The 25,361-nt window shown below is 33.5% G+C and overlaps 1 long non-coding RNA gene across 2 annotated transcripts; it reads right to left on the bottom strand.

Moving 5' to 3' along the window:
* Nucleotides 1-4,902: 4,902 nt before the first annotated feature.
* Nucleotides 4,903-24,397, bottom strand: LOC134244839 (uncharacterized). 2 transcript variants are annotated; one of them, XR_009987297.1, is made up of 6 exons: nt 24,195-24,397; nt 23,306-23,560; nt 22,738-22,798; nt 22,510-22,561; nt 22,118-22,178; nt 4,903-5,534 (listed from the first exon to the last, which is right to left on the bottom strand). It is a non-coding gene; the product is annotated as an uncharacterized LOC134244839 (long non-coding RNA). The 2 variants fall into 2 exon arrangements; XR_009987296.1 differs by lacking the exon at nt 23,306-23,560.
* Between the last annotated feature and the right edge of the window lie 964 nt (nt 24,398-25,361).

The following is a 25,361-nucleotide window of genomic DNA, read 5'->3' as shown; positions in this document are numbered from 1 at the left end:
CATTTACAAGAGAAATATTTCATAAATTATTGAAAAATCTGAAATAAAAATTATTTTATATTGAAAACTATATTGCAAATATATAGAAAAGATAATATGAGCAGATTTATTCATCAACTTACTTATTTTTCTTGAAATGAATTTGAAAATTCCACTAGAATCACACATGTGCAGGGGGACATTTTCAACCATGTCAAAATAAAAGACCAATCTACGGCAATGATACCTTGTACACAGAATATTTTTATTTACTGCTGTTTAGGAAGGATAGAATTTACATACAAAAGTATTTTAATGCACATTATGACTCAAATAAAAGAAAAAAATGAATTTTATTTCTCCTCATATTTTGAACGTAACGTCTGTCCATCTCAATACACATGGTAAATTATTATCAAATGAGACATTGCTTATGCAAACACTCTTAGTTTTCTTGTCTACTGTTAGAAAGTTTACTTTTTTATCAATTAAGTGGTCACAGATTCAACAGAAAAGCGAGTGTGCTGAGAAATTAACAAATCTGTGAGATGCTTCCTGTGTCTGTCATGACAAGTGGGCGTTATGTGCAAAGAACTATATGCGGTATATTGCATATGTTTGCCCCCATAAAAGTTAAATTTTTAAAACTTCCTGAAATATGCTGAATTCAGTAAGTTGTACGGGAAATATAAGTTAACAGAAAATATTATAGTTCCAGGGCGGTGTATTCACAATTTCTGTCTTTATGACGTCACAAACTAGTCCAATTTTATATCCTTTTTCCATCAACAATTCATCAACTTACTTATTTTTCTTGAAATGAATTTGAAAATTCCACTAGAATCACACATGTGCAGGGGGACATTTTCAACCATGTCAAAATAAAAGAAAAATATACGGCGATGATACCTTGTACACAGAATATCTTCATTCACCACTGATTAGGAAGGATAAAATTAACATACAAAAGTATTTTAATGCACATTATGTCTCAAATAAAAGAACAAATGCAATTTATTTTTCCTCATATTTTGAACTTAACGTCTGTCCGTCTCAGTACACTGGATACATTGCTCTAAAATGGGCCATTGCTTATGCAAACTCTCTTATTTTTCTTGTCTACTGAAAGAAAATTTACGTTTTCTTACTATCAATTAAGTGATCACAGATTCAACAAAAAAGCGCATGTTCTGAGAAATTAACAAATCTGTGAGATGCTTCCTGTGTCTGTCATGACAAGTGGGCGTTATGTGCAAAGAACTATATGCGGTATATTGCATATGTTTGCCCCCATAAAAGTTAAATTTTTAAAACTTCCTGAAATATGCTGAATTCAGTAAGTTGTACGGGAAATATAAGTTAACAGAAAATATTATAGTTCCAGGGCGGTGTATTCACAATTTCTGTCTTTATGACGTCACAAACTAGTCCAATTTTATATCCTTTTTCAGAAAGAGGACAAAATGGACAAAATTTCAACAATTCAAGCTTTAAAATTTATAGAGCGCATGTTTGTTCAGGAACAATATTGACATATTTCATTGATATTATCATTCTACACATTATTTCAAAATATTTATCCTGAACACACATGCGCTTGGTGAATTTTATTTAAAATATCGACGAAATATGTATATTTTTCTGCAAAATCCATAAAAAACTGAAATTTACGTCATATTTGTGACGTCATTTCGTACATATGACGACATTACTTATGAAATTATTCAGTGCTTTGAAGTCAGCATATACTCCCCTGTTTGAGGACGGGGCAAATGTTGGTTAATACCGCATATAGTTTTTTTTAAGAATTGAGCTCGGAGACGCTTCTTCTCATGCATTTGACTTAAGGTCATGAATATTTAAAATTTCTCCAGTATTCTATGCAAATGTGTTTACATTTCTATCGGAAGAGCTACCGAGAGATTCCGAGAAGCCACGAAAGTTTGTCTGTCCAAGTGTTACGTTACAAAAAGTATGTTACATTCACAAAACTATAAGTCGTCTTTATCTTAGATTTTATAGACATATCACCAAATATTGTCAACTAGTAGGTGTATTTTGTACGTTTTGTTTAAATTATGAACTTGCACGCTCTTTATGTAATAGATAAACACTTCAAATTTGGAATTTCTTACATAACTTACCGAATGACAGACATTGTCCGAATTTGATCGTAACGATGACGGACAAACCGAATGTCTGTCCATGTTACGTTAATCAAACAGATGCATTCAGATTTAAACATTCAGTGAATTAAACCAAAAAGATATTTTATTCAAACATATTATTGTATTATAAGGCAGAATTTGTCTTTTTAACTCAAACATTACAATTTTGTAGTCATTTTCTTGCAGTTTTTAAAAAGTGTCTGTCAGGGTTACGTGTGTCTGTCCATGTTTTGTTTTAGGTTTTATCAATATAAAATAATATTTTCAAAAATTCATAAGAATTTTCATAAATAATATTATTTCATGTATTCTTATTCCTAAGAATTAAAGATTAGCTTTGAATAATAAATTTTATTGGCTCATTTCAAACGGGTATTGCTCAAGAAATAACGTAACATGACAGACATGGTTGAAATTTTGTATGTTACAAAGCGTATGGCAGAGATTTATCTTAGAAAAATTCAAATTTAAAATTGATAAGGAATCAAAATTTGAATAATGTCATTTTCATAAGATAACATTACCTTTTTGCTAAAATAATGAAGTTTAAAGGTGACCTGGCTGGCTTAAGTAAAGAAGTCTGTCAGTGTTACGTTCGTCAGTTTTTGCATCAAAAGTAGCCTAAAAATCGTTTTTTTTTTCAATCTTTGTCAGAATGATTTTTTAAAACATTTTTTAAAGAATTGTTTGAATTTATTTTTTATTAATTATTTGTATTGTTAAACATCAAAAATGTTACTTAATCATGTCATAATATGTTACACATCTGTCATGTTACGTTATTTAAGGAATGAAGCTTATTTCAACTTATGTTATCCGATATAACATAACTTGGGGCAGTTTACGCTTTATAAACCGCGAAGCGGTTTATAAGAAAGCGTAAACTGTCCCAAGTTTTGTTATATCGGATAACATAAGTTGAAATAAGCTTCATTTCTTATAATTTAATTTCAGTGTAGACAATGAGACAATATTTCCTCAGGAAAAAGGCTTCAAATTGAGCATTATTTTAAAATTAACGTCAAGCGCAGTAATACGTTTTTGACGTAACTCATTGTGACGTAGGCAAGTTATGTTATCCAAAATATTATATGTTCCTCAGAATGATTCAGCCTATGAAATTGCTTGATACAGGTAAAATTAAATTATATGTCTGTCATATGTTACGTTACACACATTTCAAACATTAATAGAATATTAATTTTTAATTTGATTATCTATTCAAACATTATTTCACCCTTATTTAAGTGTAAACTTCAAATATACATAAAGAAATTGAAGAAAAAAGAGTGTCTACAAATTTCTCTATTTGTCCCCCCATATGTACGCAAGAGCGAATTTATATAATTAGAGCCTGATAGACAAGAAATGGGCGGGTACAATTTGACGCGGACGTGGGGAAAACATCGGATTAAAGTTGCAGATTGAAATTCATTTTCAATCCACCCGAGCTGTTTTCAAAGCAAAGAGTGAATGTATGATCTAAAATCAACTAAATTCAACTCCCAAATACATATTGTTTGAAGTTCACATTTTTTTATTACTTATTGTTAACCCCCCCCCCCCCCCCCCCCCCCCCCCCCCCCCCCCCCCCCCCCCCCCCCCCCCATCGCACACTTACATAAATAATACCAAACATTAATCAAATATTAGTCCCTTTATATATTTCTTTGAAACACTGGACAGAAAATTCTGATTTATATAACATGTATAAAATTATCTTCAAACTATACCAAAATTGAAATTATATGTCTTTAGGATCAATCATAAATAATATGCCTTCTAAGGTAGCTGAGGTGGATTGAAAATGAATTTCAGCAATTTCAATCCCATGTTTTCCCCACGTCCGCATCGATATTGTACCCGTCCATTTCATTGTGTCTATTGATGATTTTTTTTATTTATAATAATATTCAGATTAGTCAAAATAAAAAAAAGAACTGACCAAGTCCTTCTGGGGACCGGCATACTAGAAACTTCCCCAGGGCGCTTGTTTGCGTCAGCTGATGGAAATGATGGGATCACTTTACATCGAATGCAGCAATGGCTACAATCATCAGTGACCGGACTGTATTCCACCGAATGGACATGTTTGTCCTCAAGGAATACACTGGATTTCAGATGTCTATTAGTGTTTAGTTTGATAACTAAATAGTTATAAATGTCCTTTTCTGAAAAATCGGGAATGCATGATAAATTTGAGGTCCAGTTAGACAGATTGTTTAAATTTAGTACAGATTGTCCATCGGGAAAATTTGAAATTGCCGGTCGAACAACATCGTTTTGCCTATCAACATCTGTTAATTTCAGAACAAGGACACCTCTCGCTCTTTCTACAAGTTCTTTTTTACAACCTGATACAATTTGGTTATTATCTTTCAAAAATTCTCTTAATTTTGTAATATTCCAATCGTTGAATATCGTTAGGCCTACGTCTTCCATAATGTAACAGCAATGTAGTCCAAGGAAGTTGTGTTAGTTTAGAAGAGTTCCGATTTCTAGGGGAGATAACTCACTTTTGAAAATGGGGAATACTAACCGTAGATGATCTTTAAATTATCTCCCTTGTACTGTGCTGAAATCAACACTTAAGTTTTTCTTATAGTTTATCTATGGGACTGGTGATGCATGGTCATCCCTTGTTAGGTTATGTTATAAGTATGTGCACTACTTGATAACATTTTGGTTTAAATTCAGTGGATTCTGAATTTGGTAGATAACTATATTGATTAACTTTCCATATATTCAGAAAATATTTAAAGTCTTAGAATTTGAGATTTTAATCTTAAAAGTTATTTTCATGGAGATAAATTGACATCAAAACTTGATTTGATGGTAATTAATTTGCTTTAATACTGTTCTAATCCTTGTTTTACAATGTTTTCATGTTTCTCAGATGTCAGAAGTTCTTGATTTAAGTGTTCCAGACGAGGAGATGGAGGCCCTCTGTGGGGAGGATATGATTCAGAAGGAGTGGCCGTCCGAGGGAGACACGTGCCATATACAGAACTGTCCCTTGACGAATCATACCTTCCAAAAGATTGGATCGTACAGGGCACATTTCATCAAATATCATAAGGCTCGAGTTCCTGTGTACTATTGTTACTCTTCATCATGTTCCTTTTCCTCATTTAAGATGAACATGCTTCGGCGTCACATGCGAGCCAAGCACTCAAATTTACAAGGATGTTGGAATTCGTCCATTATCGACAACCCTAGATTTGTAAACCCCGGCAGAATTGGGATGCCACTACCCACTATCCACCGGGAGGCACGCGACGTAGCGGCAAGGGCTTGGCATTGTATGGTGAAGCCACTCTTTAACCTCCAAGAATGGAATGCTCGGGACCAGAAACCACATTTCTTCTGACATTTCTTTAATTTATTCTGAAACGAAAATTTATTGTGTAAATTTTGTTTTTTTTAAGGGGGAGGAATGTAGTGGTTTAGATTTTTATTTCATAGCCTTCGTTTCGTAATTCTTATTTTATAAGTATTTGCTGGTATTTCAGTCTGATAATTCTATTTACCTTTTGTTTTCAGTTGTTACGTAGTAAAAGTCCTTTATTATTAGTCTTTATAAGTTAGGACATGAGTTGACATTCCACATGTTTTGCTTTTTAAACAGGAAATGTCATCCATGTTGGCAGTCTTTCCGTATACGCAATCGCATCATCTCGGGTCTTTCCGTCAGAGATCGGAAAAACAACCTCGAATGTATTCACATCGCCGGATGTTAAAAATTTATACATTTCCTGTTTAGTCAAATGTAGGAGAGAAGGGGGAGTTAGAAGTCTCTTCTATGGTATATTTTAGGTAATATCATTACATCGAATAAAGTTGAACTTCATATTCCACAGATAAAAGGTCTCCATGCATTTATTTCAAAGATCATGAAAAAGGAAGGTTGTCATGGCGTCTACCATATACATTCGAGGTCGTTTTTCCGCTAGTCGGAAAGGCCCGAGAAGTTGCGATTGTCCGTATACGTAGTACTTTTGATAGCTGCGTTCTGATTGGTTAACTTAGCTTTAGGATCTTTGATAGTCATTGGCTTTTATTTTGGGCCTAGCTAGGGTATTTAAACCCATGTTCTAACAGTTTTCTTCACTTGGGTTGGGGAACACAGCCTCATGGTTTGTTCCTCTTTTCTGAGCTAAGAAAACCTTATGGTTTAGGAGCACTGTTTGATTAGATACTTAGTGGGCTAAGAAAACCTTATGGTTTAACAGTTCTCTAGGTTTTGGCTTAGATTTAGTTTCACGTTTTTCACATGTTAGGAAACAGTTAAGATCGATGTAGGGTATTTAAAGTAAATTTAGTTTCCCTTTCCAAGTCCAGCCTGGTCTAGGGATATGTAGATAACAGGTTTATTTTCTAGAACCACTATTTATTATTTATTTTTGGGTGTTGTTTATTTTCTGGGTCAGTTATTTTTTAGAGCCTAGAATTAGTATAATATTTTCAGATTAACTCTAGAGTGTTGATAGTGTCATATTGGGTGATGTAGGTCATTCCCTTTTCATTTTTCCATCTCATTGATTTTTATAGGATTTTTGATCATTTTCATAAGTATGGAAGCCCAGTAGGGACATGGATTATTTTTCATAAGTTTGCCACATTCTTCCCATTTTTCATTACATTTTTCAATTATTTATTCTTTGAGATTATTATCACTGAGATTATAGAGATTAACTTAACAGATTAAATCAATTTTTGATAAATTTTTATTTATCCTGTGCCATTTTCAAAGACTTTTCTGATTGTTAAATTTTAATCATTATTTATTATTTGTTATCATTTACAACGGTTAATTCTCACTTTATTAAACTGATAAAACTTACATCTGTGTTTTCATTTAGCGTTGACCATAGTTCAGAAATCCCCTGGGTTACCTGGGTTGATAATTGATAACTGGAGATAGTTTACTCCTTTAAGCCGAGTTGGCCGAGGGTAAAATATTAATGAAAAAAATTATTTCGTTTAAAAGATACTAAAATTTCAAATTTTTCGGCGGGTTTGATTGACATATCCTTGCACTCTCACAAATTTGATTTTATTCTTAAATCTTAAGAAAAGTGGCAATCTCGTTTTGTTTAAATGAAAAATATTAATACTATAATCCAGAAAATTCAGAGTAGACACGTTCGAAAGCAAAACAAACACACAATATATTGTCAATCCGTGCAGTTGTGGTAAGCAGACTGTGACGATTGAAGCATGTGCCCAGTGAATTCTAAATATAAACAATAACAGAACTCGAGCCGTGTTTACAAAAACTGTGTACATAACAAGAATGTGCTGGATTTGCTAAACTCTAGATCTGTACGCATCTCTTAGTTCGGAATGACGATACTCATATGAAGGTGTTTTGCTTTCTAATATTTCTACTCTGAATAAAATTATTTTTCTTGATAAAAGTTTTTATATTTCTCATTAAAACACATCAAAATTGCCACTTTTCTTAAGGATTATGAATAAAGTTAAAATTTGTGAAAGTGCAAGGATGTGTCAATCAAGCCCGCCAAAAAATTAAAAGTTTTAATAACTTTTAAATGAAATAAGATTTTTAATTATTTTTGTGTGAAATGCTATTAAAATATATAATTCGTGATATTGTACAGAAAAAATGAGAAAATATTAACTTCAAATCTGTGTCCAAGTACATTTAAGCGAACGTCTTTAAAAAGTCGGGATCGTTATTCACAAAATTGCGTACATGTAACTGTCATTCAGCAAAATATTTCGTCACTCACCCACTCACTGTTAGTGTTATGTGTTCATTGTGGATAATATTACGGAAATAACTTGAAATGTAAAGGTATTGTGAAGCTTTTATATAGAGTACACCGGCCAGGTCCCAAGACAGATCAAGTTAAAAAAATATTACATCTCTCATTTCCTACATCAAAATTATCAAATTATTATATTAAGTCCAGCACAATACCCCGGTAAAGGTATATAGCTTGATAAAGCTATATAGCTTTATCAAGGTATTTAAAATACCTTGATCAAGGTATTTTCTGCAATGAAAATCTGTAATTATAATGAATAATATACAAGATATATGTTGTAACTGTTAAAAATTGATCACATTTTATCACCATCATAAGCTCAAGTGAGCTTTTCTGATCACATTTTGTCCGGCGTCCGTCTGTCCGTCTGTCTGTCCGTCTGTCTGTTTGTCTGTCTGTAAACTTTTCACATTTTCGACTTCTTCTCAAGAACCACTGGGCCAATTTCAACCAAACTTGCCACAAAGTATCCTTGAGTGAAGGGGATTCAAGTTTGTTCAAATGAAGGGCCATGCCCTTATTCAAGGGGAGAAAATTGGGAATTAATGAAAATTTAGAGGTATATTTTAAAAATCTTCTTCTCAAGAACTACTGTGCCAGGAAAGATGAAACTTATGGGGAAACATCCTCAGGTAGTGTAGATTCAAGTTTGTTCAAATCATGACCCCCGGGGGTAGGGCGGGGCCAAAATGGCCGACCAAAGTTTTACATAGAAATGTATAGGAAAATTCTTTAAAAATCTTCTTCTCAAGAATGACAAAGCCATTATTCATTATATTTATATGGAAACATGCTCAGGTAGTGTAGATTCAAGTTTGTTCAAGTCATGACCCCCGGGGGTAGGGCGGGGCCAAAATGGCCGACCAAAGTTTAACATAGAAATATATAGGAAAATTCTTTAAAAATCTTCTTCTCAAGAATGACAAAGCCATAAGTCATCATATTTATATGGAAACATGCTCAGGTAGTGTAGATTTAAGTTTGTTCAAATCATGACCCCCGGGGGTAGGGCGGGGCCAAAATGGCCGACCAAAGTTTTACATAGAAATGTATAGGAAAATTCTTTAAAATCTTCTTCTCAAGAATGACAAAGCCATTATTTATCATATTTATAGGGAAACATGCTAAAGTAGTGTAGATTCAATTTTTTTCAAATCATGACCCTCGGGGGTAGGGCGGGGCCAAAATGGCCGACAAAAGTTTTACATAGAAATATATAGGAAAATCATTAAAAATCTTCTTCTCAAGAATGACACTGGGCCATAATTCATCATATTTATATGGGAGCATGGTCATGTAGTGTAGATTCAAGTTTGTTCAAATCATGACCCCCGGGGGTAGGGCAGGGCCAAAATGGCTGACCAACGTTTTGCATAGAAATATATAGGAAAATTCTTTAAAAATCTTCTTCTCAAGAATGACAAGGCCATTATTCATCATATTTATTTGGAAACATGTTCAGGTAGTGTAGATTCAAATTTGTTCAAATCATGACCCCCAGGAGTAGGGCGGGGCCAAAATGGCTGACCAAAGTTTTGCATAGAAATGTATAGGAAAATTCTTTAAAAATCTTCTTCTCAAGAATGACAAAGCCATTATTCATCATATTTATTTGGAAACATGTTCAGGTAGTGTAGATTCAAATTTGTTCAAATCATGACCCCCGGAGGTAGGGCGGGGCCAAAATTGCTGACCAAAGTTTTACATAGAAATATATAGGAAAATTCTTTAAAAATCTTCTTCTCAAGAATGACAAAGCCATAATTCATCATATTTATATGGAAACATGCTCAGGTAGTGTAGATTCAAGTTTGTTCAAATCATGACCCCTGGGGGTAGGGCAGGGCCAAAATGGCCGACCAAAGTTTTACATAGAAATATATAGGAAAATTCTTTAAAAATCTTCCTTCTCAAGAATGACAAAGTCATAAGTCATCATATTTATATGGAAACATGCTCAGGTAGTGTAGATTCAAGTTTGTTCAAATCATGACCCCCGGGGGTAGGGCGGGGCCAAAATGGCCGACCAAATTTTTACATAGAAATGTTTAGGAAAATTCTTTAAAAATCTTCTTCTCAAGAATGACAAAGCCATAATTCATCATATTTATATGGAAACATGCTCAGGTAGTGTAGATTCAATTTTTTTTCAAATCATGACCCCCGGGGGTAGGGCGGGGCCAAAATGGCCGACCAAAGTTTTGCATAGAAATATATAGGAAAATTCTTTAAAAATTTTCTTCTCAAGAATGACAAAGCCATTATTCATAATATTTATATGGGAGCATGCTCATGTAGTGTACATTCAAGTTTGTTCAAATCATGACCCCTGGGGGTAGGGCAGGGCCAAAATGGCCGACCAAAGTTTTACCTAGAAATATATAGGAAAATTCTTTAAAAATCTTCTTCTCAAGAATGACAAAGCCATAATTCATCATATTTATATGGAAACATGCTCAGGTAGTGTAGATTCAAGTTTGTTCAAATCATGACCCCCGGGGGTAGGGCGGGGCCAAAATGGCCGACCAAATTTTTACATAGAAATGTTTAGGAAAATTCTTTAAAAATCTTCTTCTCAAGAATGACAAAGCCATAATTCATCATATTTATATGGAATCATGCTCAGGTAGTGTAGATTCAATTTTTTTTCAAATCATGACCCCCGGGTGTAGGGCGGGGCTAAAATGGCCGACCAAAGTTTTACATAGAAATATATAGAAAAATTCTTTAAAAATCTTCTTCTCAAGAATGACACGGCCATTATTCATCATATTTATATGGAAGCATGCTCAGGTAGTGTAGATTCAATTTTGTTCAAATCATGACCCCCGGGGGTAGGGCAGGGCCAAAATGGCCGACCAAAGTTTTACATAGAAAAATATAGGAAAATTCTTTTAAAAACTTCTTCTCAAGAATGACAAAGCCATAATTCATCATATTTATATGGAAGCATGCTCAGGTAGTGTACATTCAAGTTTGTTCAAATCATGACCCCCGGGGGTAGGGCAGGCCAAAATGACCGACCAAAGTTTAACATAGAAATATATAGGAAAATTCTTTAAAAATCTTCTTCTCAATCATTTTCTAAAAAATAGCAAATCCATGATTGGTCATGGAACTACTTTTGAATTTAAATTTTACAATAAAAAGCCATTTATTCTTGTCCTACCATTGGTGCTCAGGTGAGCGATGTGGCCCATGGGCCTTTTGTTATTTATGTAATAGTTATCACATATGAACATTGTGAACAGATATCATCATGAAAACATTTTTAGAACTTTAATCTATTTGCTAGCTTGTGCATTTGAACAGCCAACTTGTGTCAATCAGGGGTGAATACAGGATTTGCGGTTAGGGGGGGGCATGGATAACTTTGTTGAGGCAAGGGGTAGGGGGGAGGGGGCAGCCTGAAGGCCCTCAGTGGGTCCAGGGCGAAGCCCTGGTGGGGGCCCAGGGGGCAAAGCCCCTGGAAGCTCCTGGGTTTTCGTGTATTTTAGAGTAAAACCAGGCACAATAATAGTGCTTATTTTTCATTTATTTTTGTTGTAAAAGTGGCGTATAGTTTCGGATGTTTGAATTATAATTGTATTTAATGTTTCTCAATTCTCATTGTATTGTAACCATGCCATCATAATAAACGATTTACTTACTTATTACTTACTAATAGTGGTATTGGTTAGCAATGTACCAAAGTACGCCGAGTTTAATACTAGTTATATCATACTTTGTAGGGGGGCCCAGCCCCTGGAAGCTCCTGGGTTTTTGTGTATTTTCAGAGTAAAACCATGCAAATAACATGGGTTTGGTTGGTTTTCTACCAAAATGTGGCATTATAAATATAAGTCACACCATACTTTGAAAATTTTAGGGGGGGGGGGGGGCGTGGCCCCTTATGCCCCCCCTTAAATCCGCCAGTGCCAATATTCACCAATATAAGACAGTTCAATACATTTAACCCTTTATCATATAAATTAACATTGATTAACAAGGTCGCCAAGGCTAGGAGATAAAAATCACACAGCTTGTTGGATAAAAATCAACTGCAAACCACATGTAAGATTTCCCTGTATTTTTACTACACATGGTTTTCTTTCACGTTAAGAAATGTTTTAGACATTATCAACAGCTATTCAAAGATTTTTTTTAAATCTGATCATTTTAAATATGTACTAATAACATAAACAAAATTTTAAATGCATTTCCCTTTACAGAGCCTTAACTTTATTAATGTTACCATGGATCAATGTAAACACAGGCCGAGTCCGATCTACATTTATTTTTTTTTTTCAAACAGCAGAAGATGCGAGGTTCTATCTAACACTAGAAGAAGATTAAATTATTAGACATATAGCAAAGCAAAATTGGCATGGTGCATTACTGAGGAAGTACAGAATATATCTTTCATTGTAGCTTAGAGTATACAATTTAGCCAAAGGAGACGTTTCTGGCTCAGAAAATCGCAATTGTATTGACGCAGTACTATAGCATGTGAACTTCATTTATTTTCAGCGTGTGTATTCATTTATTCAAGATTAATATATTCACAATTTTATATTAGATATAATATAATGTCTTCGAAAGAATTAACGTGTAATTTCTTCAATCAGTAATTCTCAAACGGAAACACGTAGACTTATCGGAGAGTGTGTATTGTCCGAAGCGACTGAATTCGATAAATTGCGCAAGTTGCTTCCCTTTGACGCAAAAAGAGGCTCAACACCGGGAAATCATTTCCTTAAAAAGTCTTCTTTTTTCTCTGTCTATTTTTTTTGTCTCTCTTCCATTACTTACAGTTTATCAGTTTTTTTTTCTTAAATAGTTCACTCCTAATTTGCAAGTTTGTAAAATATTACGACGAGAGATTATATATGATTTTTTTTATTTTCTTTAACTTGGTTGGGGAAACTGTAAAAAGAGGGGCGACCATTTCATACCTACATGTATATATTGTGTGTATCATCTTGACCTTGAGGGAGACAGCTAAAAGAGGCTTTACATGATGCCCGATACTCATTCACTTTGTGTGAATAATATTTTGTATATTAATATAAAAAAAGGATGGGCCCGGTTTGTAAAACTACTTTAAAGTCGAATGTAAAAAACAATAACTTTGTGTAATGTGTTCCTAAATATTCATCATAACGTTAAGTAACTTTTCTGCAAAAAGCATCCTGACATGAGCAGGATTTCACGTGTTAAATTCGTGATCCTTGAATAAACACGGATATGGTTTCGCTTTGTACCACATTTTATTAAAACATCAAAAAGTTCTCTACATAATAAAATTCTTATACAATACTCTTTTTTTAAGAGAGAGAAATACCTACAGTGATAAATGTTACTTCTAAATCTCAAATATTTTTTAGTTGTTTTTTTTATTAAAAAAGATAGAAAACAAATAATTATGAAATATATCTATTTTACATACATTGTGTCGGACTGGGTTAGGAACGGGATAACAGAATGCATATACTGCGTGCTAGGGGTGGGACGATATACCGATACACCGATACATATCGATATTTTCCTCCAAGATACGGTTTACGATACAAGCATTCAAATATCGGTATGAAACGATACACGAACGACCTATCCAAAAATTGAAAATGAAAGTACCTGTCCCTGGAAAATGGCGGCTTGTATTAGTGAAGGGACGATGTTGATATTGAAAACACACTTTAGAACTAATAAGTCGTTGGTTAGGGGTAAAATGTTTTCACTTTTAAGCAGCCTCGGAAGATTGGTTGGAAGATTTGACAAGAAAAGTTCAGTATGTAATGCGTGCTATACACAGGAAATATCGTTTCCAGAACATTTGACGTTATTAATTGTTAGTCCAACTTGTACTTTCTTTTGTAATCTCAACTTGGCTACAGACTTTCAGCAATGAATTAATAATAATGTAAAAAAAATATGATCGATGTTTTTTAAATGAATTTTAGTCAGTGTTCTCTGATAAACTACACAACTATTTGTAAACAACTTTTGAATAGTAATTTGTTAATAATAGTATGTACATGTATTATTATTTTTGTGAAGTTTTAGTAAATGAAATTGATGAACTTCAAGTATAAATTTCAAAGCAAACATGATTTGATATAGAATAATTTGTTGATTTAATGTCAAGACAAAAATAAAGAAATAAAATACTAATTATTTTGAATAGTTTTATAATTTCTCATAATATCGAGATACGTATCGTATCGTACCAATATATCGAGATACGTATCGTATCGCAAGATGTGTGTATCGTCCCACCCCTACTGCGTGCCTTCATAAATATTATTAAATATTATTTTTTCTTTTTTTGGGGGGTGGGGGTGGGGGGGGGGGGGGGGGGGGGATGGGGGGCTTCCAAAGTCAACACATAGATAAGGCAACCTCGCCGGCTAAATATGATACAATTTATTTTAGATTCCAACGCACTCCAGCTGAATTCGACTATCTGATTCATAGCATTAATTATCCTTTTTAATTGGTTTAAATGTATTTCCTTATCAAATAATTAGTAAGAAATTCTCAATACAGTCTGCGTAATCTATTCTTTTTCAATCATTCAGTTCGTTTGCTGTACTTAAATTATAAAAGGAAGAAAATGTGCCATGTGATATTATATTGTAATTCAACATAGCCTGTCTTTTTTGTTTTTTTTCCCAATATATTTCTAATACTCCAGTTAAAAACCAAAAAAAATATATATAATTTTTTGCATTTCTGAGATTCATATCGATCCCTTCCTTTTTGTTTTTTTTTTTTGTTTTTTGTTTTTTTTGGTTGATCTACGATGTTATGTAAACTTAATGTAAATTTTTCTTTTTCAAATGGATTGGAATGTTGCGTTACAAATAAACTACCATCGTCGAAAACCAACAAGCGATCTTGTTTTTACTTATCACCCGGTTATGAGAAAAGATGAGATCATCCTTGGGTATCCGATGATGATAAACTATATGCTAAAAAAATATCATCTGACTTCCGCCTTAAACGTCAGAATGAAATGATTATTTAAAAAATACGCACAAATCGTCCAAAAGTAATGCATGCATATTTATTGAATCGAGAATTTTGGCCAAATTGATGTGTATGTATAAATGTGTTCCTTGACTTTTCACTACATTTAACTATAAATATTAATATTCATTAAAAAATTAGCTGGCTTTTCTGATATACGAAGTAAATAATTGAACGAACGATGCATAATTTTTTTATTTTACAATATTAGTTTTAAGAGAATTTTAGATTATTTACATCAAATTGATTTTTATAAGGTAAAGTTTAGTACATTATTACAATGTAGATAATTTTGCTGATGAACACAGAAAGAAATCTTTTTTAATGGTTTACATATTTTATAATAAGAGTCTGGCAGATGGAACGTTAAATAGTTTCCTATGTTAAGGCTTACAACTACATGTACATGCATTTTACATACAACAGATATAGATTACCCGCCGATTATGGCTTAAATCTTACCGACTCGACAGTAAGCAACAATCAATCAATCAATCAATGATCTGTATATTGTTTAAAAAGATATTCAATTAATTTTACTTATTTATTTTTGTACATTATGGATAGTAGAAATCTGCTGCCCAATCCTATTCACGACAACATCTGTGAATAAAATATTGTTTAAATTAAATTTAAATTAAATTAAAAGGACGATCGGGTTTTTAATTGGGAGGAAGGGGGGGGGGGGGGTAATGCAGGGCACAGTAGAATGTGGCTGCATTAGAAACAGTTTTAGGAAAAAATCCTAATAAAATTAGCCAACTTTGAGACAAAAGACTAGTGTCACATCATGATCGATATATACACCATATGGCGTTCGATTATTTGTTGATTTATTCTTTGATTTAGATTTATTAGTTGCTTGATATTTTATTAATTTAAGTTTAATTGATGTTAATCATATGTACACAGCTTAGACCGGTCATTTAGTAGTCTGGCTCGATGACTACCCCTTCAAGACGGCTAAACAATAGAAACCCTATGAGGCCATATTCAGTTTTTCACACCTCTGACTTCTCATGGGTAGAATATTTTTCCTACCTTTTTCATACCTCCGGCCGTTGATTATTACCCCCCCCCCCCCGGCCAATGACAGTTTAATCAAAAAGTGGCCGGTATGATGAAGGGAAATTTCCCATGTTTGTTAACTTTTGTTCTTGGAAATGTGGCCGGTGTCCGGTTTTCAGGGGTGGCCGGTTTTATGAGAGTTTTTGTGTAAAGAAATGTTAAGAATTTTTCCGGGACTTATAAATTTGACCGATGTTCAGGGAGAACCGGTTTCCATGGGGGGGGGGGGGGGGGGGGGGGGCGGTTTGGAGAAATTTCACTGTACTTTATACAAAATTGTGTAATTTATTTTATAAATTTAACCTGATAATAATTATCTTAGCATAATTTTAGTTGTGATTTTATTTTCTGCATGGTTCATGTAATTTTTGCAAGAAACAAGGCATTTCTGAGATCGACCCCCTGTAAATTTGGACTCGAACGCATTGGTTTCTTTTTCCTTTACAGAGGAATTACGTAAAATCAAACAAAGTGTGGTAATTCACTCTCATGCTTTGAGGATACAGGCTTTATCAAACGTAAAATCAGCATACATGTAGATCTATAATTTGTTAATTGAAAGTTCAGTTGTTCATAGAAACAAATTTGTCGGGACAAAGGCAGAAAAGTAGAAATCAAAGATTTTTTTTTTCTTAGGGGGGGGGGTATTCGGTTTTTAAAGGATTTAAAAGTCAGTTAACACAGTTTTTGGGAATGTAGATCATTATCAACTATTTTTTGTCATTAATTAAGCATTTTGTTGAACTTAGACATGATGACCACTTGGATAGCTAAGCGATGACAGGTGCCTCAAATGAACAACTGAGAATAAATCATGACGTCACAATTGAATCGTGAAAAAACTTCGATATGCTCAGAAATTAATTTTGCAAACATACCAATTTCCAATGGAATAACTTTGTTATAAATGAAGATATTTTTATTCTGTTTTAAGTTTTTGTCGTGATTTTATATAGACCACTTAAATACACAGAAATCTCAAACTCGATAAATTTTGCCATAAGGTCGATTTCTATCCGACGAGGCTCATATATTACAAGATAACCATTGGTGAAATGCAAAAAAAGTCATATTTGCTTTGGATACCAATGTCAACATATCTGTTTTAGTTGCTATGGAGACTGACATTTGCCTATTTTGTTATAGTTACTATGGATACTAATGTCTGTATATTTTGTTACAGTTGCCATGGATATTGATGTTGGCATATATTGTTACAGTTGCTATGGATATTGACGTCTGTTTTTTTAATTTTTAAGTTGCTACATGGATACTGACGTCTGTGTATTTATGTTATAGTTGCTATAGATACTGATGTCTGTTTTTTTTTTTATTTTACAGTTGCTATGGATACTGACATCTGTTTGTTTATGTTACAGTTGCTATGGATACTGATGTCTGTTTATTTATGTTACAGTTGCTATGGATACTGATGTCAGCCACGTTTCTGGGTCTCTTGATGCAGAGGCTGTCGGCCGGCCTGGGGGTGGTGACAGGAATGCACCTGGCTGAGGTCTGCTACGGAAGCTATCCCAGGATTCCACGCTTTGTGCTGTGGTTCATGGTGGAAATAGCCATTATTGGTAAGGTGCTGTTAAGACTTTTATGGTGGCGGGGCGTGGTTTGTCAGAGACAACCAATCAAATTCATCATTATTGAGATACATTATCATACAGGATTCAAGGACAGATCAAAGGACAGTTTCTTCAAGGTCGTTTTGGTAATGCCTGAAATACTTGTCATATATTACGTTATCAAAAAAGTGTCTAGTAAGTGAGTTGCAGTCAACTGAGGTTTTTCCAACAGACTTGAAATTGGAAGGAAATGGGAGTCTTTATTGTTCCTAGACAGTAGTTGTTAAGTCAGGCCAAGCTTAAAAAATTCTTTGTTTGCAGTTGGGTAGGTAGGTAGGCAATTTTTTTTTTGAAAAAAAATTGTTTCCAGATTTTTGTTAGGTAACATAAAATACAGTTTTTCATAGGCTTACTATATATGAATAAGCTGCACACTGGTATAAACTAATGATTGATGAAGACAAAAATTGAAAATGAAACAGTTTTAATATCCTGAAAAATTGGGAGAATAAAATATTACAAAATGGCTAAAAAAAAGTTTGGGTCGGATGCATTTTCAGTGAGTCTGTCAGCAACTGCAAACAAACAAAGACTTAGCATAAAGCCCCATGCCCACTAGCTGACATTTATTGTGGTGTATACCTTTAGTTTGTGTGTCCGTCATTACATAAGCCCATTTGTCATTCATTGCTTGTGAGTTTGATGTTATTCATCTTCAGAAGTGAAAAGTACATGATGAATGCACATGAAGATTGGAAATCTTTAGAGTGATTTAAATATAAGAAATGTCATAAGAAATTATTTAGTTTATTTAATACGCAGAAGCAGAGAAGATGATTTTCAAAGAATAAATGCATATTAACTATATAATCTATAGAGCCACGCCCTAACACCAGAACCCCTGACCCTGGGGCCATAAAATTCACAAATCTGGAAGAGTCACTCTTGCTTATCATTACTATATGTTTAATTAGTTTATTTAATACCCAGAAGCAGAGAAGATTTTCAAGGAATAAATGCATTTTCACTATATAATCTATAGAGCCCCGCCCTAACACCAGAACCCCTGACCCTGGGGCCATAAAATACACAAATCTGGAAGAAGCACTCTTGCTCATCATAACTATGTGCTTAGTTAGTTAATTTAATACCAGGAGCAGAGAAGAAGATTTTCAAAGATATAATGCATTTCCATTATATAATCTATAGAGCCCAGCCCTAACACCAGAACCCCTGACCCTGGGGCCATAAAATTCACAAATCTGGAAGAGGCACTCTTGCTCATCATAACTATGTGCTTAGTTAGTTTTTTTAATAGCCAGGAGCAGAGAAGAAGATTTTCAAGGAATAAATGCCTTTTCACAATATAATCTATAGAGCCCCGCTCTAACACTAGAACCCCTGACCCTGGGGCCATAAAATTCACAAATCTGGAAGAGGCATTCTTGCGCATCATAACTATGTGCTTAGTTAGTTAATTTAATACCCAGGAGCAGAGAAAAAGATTTTCAAATAAATAATGCATTTTCACTATATAATCTATAGAGCCCCACCCTAGCACTAGAACCCCTGACCCTGGGGCCATGAATTTCACAATTTTGGTAGAGGACTCAATGCTCATTACATTCATGCCATCATGCCAACAGTTTGCCTGCTTGATGTCCAGGAGTAAAGAAGAAGATTTTTAAAGATTGCAATAATTTTAGTGGTTTTGGCCCCACCCCTAAGGCCCCGGGGGGGGGGGGGGGGGGTGGGGACCATGAAATTCACAATTTTTGTTCCCCCCACCCATAGATGCTGTATACCAAATTTGGTTGAAATTGGTTCAGTGGTTTCAGAGAAGAAGCTGAAAATGTTCAAATGTTAACATACGGCGCACGACGCACGACGGACGACGACGGACGAAAACGGATAGCAATAGGTCACCTGAGTTACTCAGGTGACCTAATAATGGACTAACAATTTGTATGAAAAACATCGTTCAGCATATGACTCAATGATAAATTGTATTTGCTGACAAGGTCATTGTATCGACCATAGATTTTATGAAATGATGACTTTAAACGAGACTGTTGATATTCTTGTTTCATCAACTTGCTTGTCAATAATTTACCTCGTTTAAGAAATTGTTCATACGTAGAGCACGCTCTTGCGTATCGAATCAACTGAGATATATATACTCCGTATGCAGGTGAGGAAGGTATGTTGCTGCATAAGTAAGGGAAGTTGACGATAGAGGTGAGGTGTGTTGTATTTGTATTGTTTCATCATGTATATTATTAGTAACATTAAGTTTCTTGAACATTCCAGAGTGGTCAACATGTTCGGTCATTTTTTTTCTAGAACACTCTTGAACTTCTTGAACATTCTTAACTCTTGTGTATATCCAAAACTTTCAAGTAATATCATGTACTTACAACTTCTAGAATTTTCTAGATTTATAGTACTGTATAAATACCCTGTCAATTAGCTGCATAAACAATAACTTGTCGTATAAGTAACATTGAATTGCAGGTGTATAAAGAGACTAGGATATAATTACACTGGACATTGTGTGCAGCAACGGACACTCTGATGTATGTATTTTTAGATTCTTGCTAAGTTTGTACTTTATGATTTGTATATATTAATGTTAATAAATTATTGTTAAGTTTAAATTGTGTGATTGATTTAGGGTTATTCCGACCCATAACACGAGTAAAGGTCAAAATGTGAAGCCCTTCGCCGGCATACGGTGACGTCTCCATATGAGTGAAAAAATCTAGAGAGGGACGTTAAGCAACATACAATCAATCAATCAAGCATTAAGTCACGGAGCAGCAAATTTTTCGACCTCACAGGCATTATAAAAAAAATGTGTGATTGAGCTTTCATTTTCTCAACATTTTTTCAAGAGTACCTGTACAGTTTTAGTTACCTTATTTACTCAACATCCAAACACGATTTCTTGTCAAGCTTAAAATCTATTAAACAAGGAAAAAATATTCTTTCTTTTGTTTTAAAACCAAAAATGCAGGTATTTACGAGATATAGTATGATATCAGTGACTCTCAATCAAGTTCTTTACAGTCCGGATAAAGTTTTCGTTGATAATCGTCTTCCCGTCCTCCAGTATAGCCTTTTTACAGAGGTCTTACCGTCTAAAATTTCATTTTGCTATTTGTGGACGAATGTCACGAATACTCTAGTTAACTAAATGTTTAATTATGCATATTTTGGATCAATGTTGGCGATATTTCGAGCATCACACGCAATTTTACAAAAGTGTGGTGCGCCATCAATTCAGAGAACGTCAATTTTACAGTCGTTTTCAAGGGAATCGCACCGGAGAAAATTCACCATGTATCTGTTGGTACTTCAAATATCATGTCAGTAATCTAAATACATATTAATAGAACAATTTAAAGAAATATATGAGGAAATTGTCGAAAAATATCGCGAATTATCGAAAAATAATGAGTTAAATATTTGGATTCCGCATGTTTTGGCTTCAAATTTTTTGTCGTGCTCCGTACCTCTTCATCAGTGATATTTACTTACAGATTATTTTCGAAGAATTTTTTTTTAATGCATAGATTTTGCCCAAAAAATTATTGGAATCTTTAAGATACATATTTCTGTGAAATTTCATAACTATATGACGTCTGTAAGAGTAAATAATAACAGAGTCTGCGTAATTTTTGAACGGCCCACGTAGAGCTCTAGATATTAGAAGATTCCAAAAGTAATAATTGTGCTTCATATACACATAGTTTTTCAAAATATTTGTTGGATTATTTTCTAGTTATTGTTTAATAGATTTCTCCAATAATTATAAAAGAGATATTAATAAATGATGGACATATCATAAAAAGTCTTCACATCTTATGCACAGCGGAAGTTGTCATATTTGATTTAAACACACATTCTGATATTTGTAAATTAAATTCTTAGAATTTTTACTTCTGCGCTTATCGTTATGTAGAAATATGTTGATACATTGTGGCTACAACCAAACATGGGGGCATGATTGGAACAATTCTGAATCCGAACTATCTGAGGATGCTTCTATTCATGTATTAATATGATCATTCATGGCTCTGCTGTTTCAGAAAAAATTCAAGAATCTCCTATACATTTCTATGTCAAGCTTTGTGGCTTTGTGGCCCCATCATTCCCATTTTATGATTTGACCAAATTTGAATCTTTATAACCTAAAGATAATTCAACCCAAGTTTTATGATTGCTGGCCCAAGACTTCTTCAGATTTTTTTTTAAATGCCATTAATTTTCACTAATTTTTTCACTTATCCTAAACTATCTCCCAATTAAAGAGGGAGTGACCCTTCAATTGAACTTGACTCTCCTTCACCCAAGGATACTTTGTGCCATGTTTGATCGTACTTGGTTGCGTGGTTTCAGAAAAGAAGATAAAAATGAGAAAACCTGACAACGACCCTTACAACGACGAAAGACATCGGACAAATTTCGATCAAAAACCTCAATTAGCCTTTGCCTTAGGTAAGCTTAAACCTAAATTCACCTGTAAAATTGGGATGTCCTCTTCTTTCCGAAACTACACTTTAAAATACAACATCTGGAAACTGACAAAAAAGAGTAAATGGCATAAATTCTTCATTATACTTTTAAACATGGTATACAGAACAAAAAAAGAAAAGCTGTTATTGAGCTAAAAAAATAAACATGAGTGTTTAACATTGGAGCCCTTTTGTGGCTCCAGCCTATCTTTATAGTCCATGATTGATCTAATATTAATCATAAAAAACTTTCAAGTGATTACATGTAGTATAACTCAATTATTTGATTCTTTGTACTTATATCTATATATATTCATATCTTGATGGACCAATTTTAATAATTATTTGATTATATTGATAATATATCCCCTGTATATTCGGAAAGATATTCAGAAACCTGTGGACAAGCAATTTCTTCATTTACAGTTATACAGCACATCTTTGGAAATCTGTCAAAATAAGATCAGTGCATTTAGTGTATATTTCTGTAAAACAAACTTAGAATTATACTTTCTGTGTTAGATTTAGGTATATGAATGTAATTGTTATAATAATCCTTTAAAAACGATATTTTAGATTCTAAATATATGGCTTTATCTTCACAAATATAAAGAAAAATGTTAACCTGTTTACGATCGTTATTAGCTTCACAATTCTAAAAAAGTTGACATCTCATTCTGTGATAACTGTCAAAATTAACAAAACAAATAAAGAAAAAATAAATGAACACAGTACAGAGTTATGGTTATTAGTATAGTTATTCTTTGTAAAAACATAAAGTTTTCTAGGGTTTTGACTTAAGTAAGGGTCTAAGTATTTTATGACGCATTCGTATGTGTATCCTTGAAATGTTTTAGGTACACATTTCGACTTTGGATTTATCAACGGTAGTCTAATGATATATTTAGAATAGGCACAGAGCGCGTCAAGGACTTTATTTAAATCCGCTGTGGAATAATCACTGATTTATTGATAAACATGTTGGGATTATTCACCAGAATGGAAAATAATTCCCCAACCTTTAATAAATGGATGGAATAAAATTTGCATTGCAAACAAGAACAATAATTTTTATTTTGTTCACCAATATAATAAATCCGCGTTCAGATACTTTAAAGAGATGAGATCATTTTAAGAGTTTCCTTGAGATATGACATGAAGATAAGAACATTATGAAGTATGTTATTACGTACCCACCCCATGTCATCTTAACTTTTGTCGCCCCATCCTACTCCACGGGTCATTATTTGAACAATTTAAAATCTAGTAGACTACTCAAGGATTGATCCATATATAAGTGTAAGGTTTTTCCCTATATATTTCAATGCAAAAATTTGATCCACAATTTTGGCTTTGGCTTATTCCTGGTGTTCAAGGGTTCAAAATTTAAAATCTGCACTTCCGAGCATGCTTCCAAATAACTTTCAGCTTTCCTGATCCAGTGGTTTCTTAAAAGATTTACAAAATATTCCTACATGTATATATTTTAAAGCAAAATTTGATTCATTTAAAAAAAAAATTAATCTTAAAAACCATGGGGTCGTTGATGTTTTCAATGACTTTTTACAGTACTTAAATTGTGTGTTCCGAGACGACCCCTAAATATTTCAAGATGTTAAGTTAGCCTCAGCCAGAAATGGAGAAAATTATTCGTAATTTAGAAACCATGCATGTAGGCATTTTGAAATATGTTAGTCAATGTTGTTTCAAAGAACCATTTTTAAAATCAAAAACAATATTACTGTTGAATTGAATGCTTTCAATACACAGATTCATGAAATATAAAATAAAATGACGTGACCTCTAATTGGGGACTTCCTTGTTTGTTAATTTCCTTGTTCATGTTACTCAGTCTAATCTTTATATGTGAGCAAATTAAAACAACTTCTTTTATTGAATCAAAATGATTTGATTTAAAATACTTACTTACAAAAAGGGTTAAAGTAATTTTAAATCAACAAATTTATATGTACATTGGTATGGTCAATTGTACTAGAATCAAGTTAAATTATCTCCCTTGTTCATTCTACTCTTGTCTACTGTAAACAAGTGAAACACAAATAATGTCGAAGTAATACTTACTTTGTTTGCAGACCTCTCAATACATGTAGCTCTCACTATAATATTGGTTTTCTATATTTTCTATATTGAATCAATAGTATTGTTTTTCTTCTTTCCTTGATCTATTCAACGTCTGACAGTTAGTCCAATTGCATCATCTCGGGCATTTCCGTCAGACCTCGGAAAAAGAACTTCGAATGTACAAGCATCATCGGAATGTATGCATCTTCCTGTTGATTTAGACACATGATACACGAATCTAAAAGTTTTTTTTTTGCTCCAAGTTGATAATATGTTTTAGGTAATAACATTACATTTGATAAAGTTTAACTCTAGTCAGGAAAGGCCTTATAAGTTGCTATTGCGTGTTGGTCTTGACCTTTGAAACAATGAATTTTATTTCGTATTTCGATTCAAATTTTATATAATTGTTTGATTGTGTGCTGTTTGATTTTCCATTGAAAATTTCTTAAATCATATAAAGATGTCGCGGTGGCCGGAAGAGGATTTCAATTTTAGAGTTATACCTGAAATTACGTGAAATAGTAATACTATATAATTAATTTTTTTTATTCAGAATAATTTTTATTATAAGCACGGAATAATAGATGAAACAAGAGACCAACTCTGCCCATTCAGCATGTCTCGTAGAAAGAATCATTGTGTTTGGTGAAGGATATGGATATAACGAACAGTATTCGATTTCAAAGTCCATAAAACAATACAAATAAGAGCAGAGCAAACACGGAACTTTCGTTCATGATCGATGTGGGTTTTTTATTGTGCCAACCCTATTCATGACACGTGACTTTATCGATAACTGTGACTGCTCAATATAACACATAAATTAACTTGGTTAGGTGTGGCATTTAGACATGTTGTATGTAAATCACAACATTGTGCATATGATGCCACATGGCTTCGAAGATGACATAGCAAGATTTTTGCCCCAAGTTGACAGGAAAGCCCTGGACTGTTAAAAATTGCTTAGATAGTCACATACCAGGATATTTGCCCCGTAGTGACAGGAAATCTCTGCAGTATTATGTCAACCGGTGCAGAGGACAGAGGGTGATATAACGTTCAAATAAAGTTTTCTGTCACCGAGGGGCAAATAGTCTGGTATAGTCACCCGAGAAGTCATCTGGTAAATCTAAATGTTACATAACAACATTTAAAATCAAAAAA

The sequence above is a fragment of the Saccostrea cucullata genome, unplaced genomic scaffold (assembly GCF_032062105.1).
Source record: "Saccostrea cucullata isolate Sc308-1 unplaced genomic scaffold, CSIRO_AGI_Scuc_v1 ctg4994, whole genome shotgun sequence".
NCBI classification, from domain to species: Eukaryota; Metazoa; Mollusca; class Bivalvia; order Ostreida; family Ostreidae; genus Saccostrea; species Saccostrea cuccullata.
This window is presented reverse-complemented; position numbering and strand designations above follow the sequence as displayed.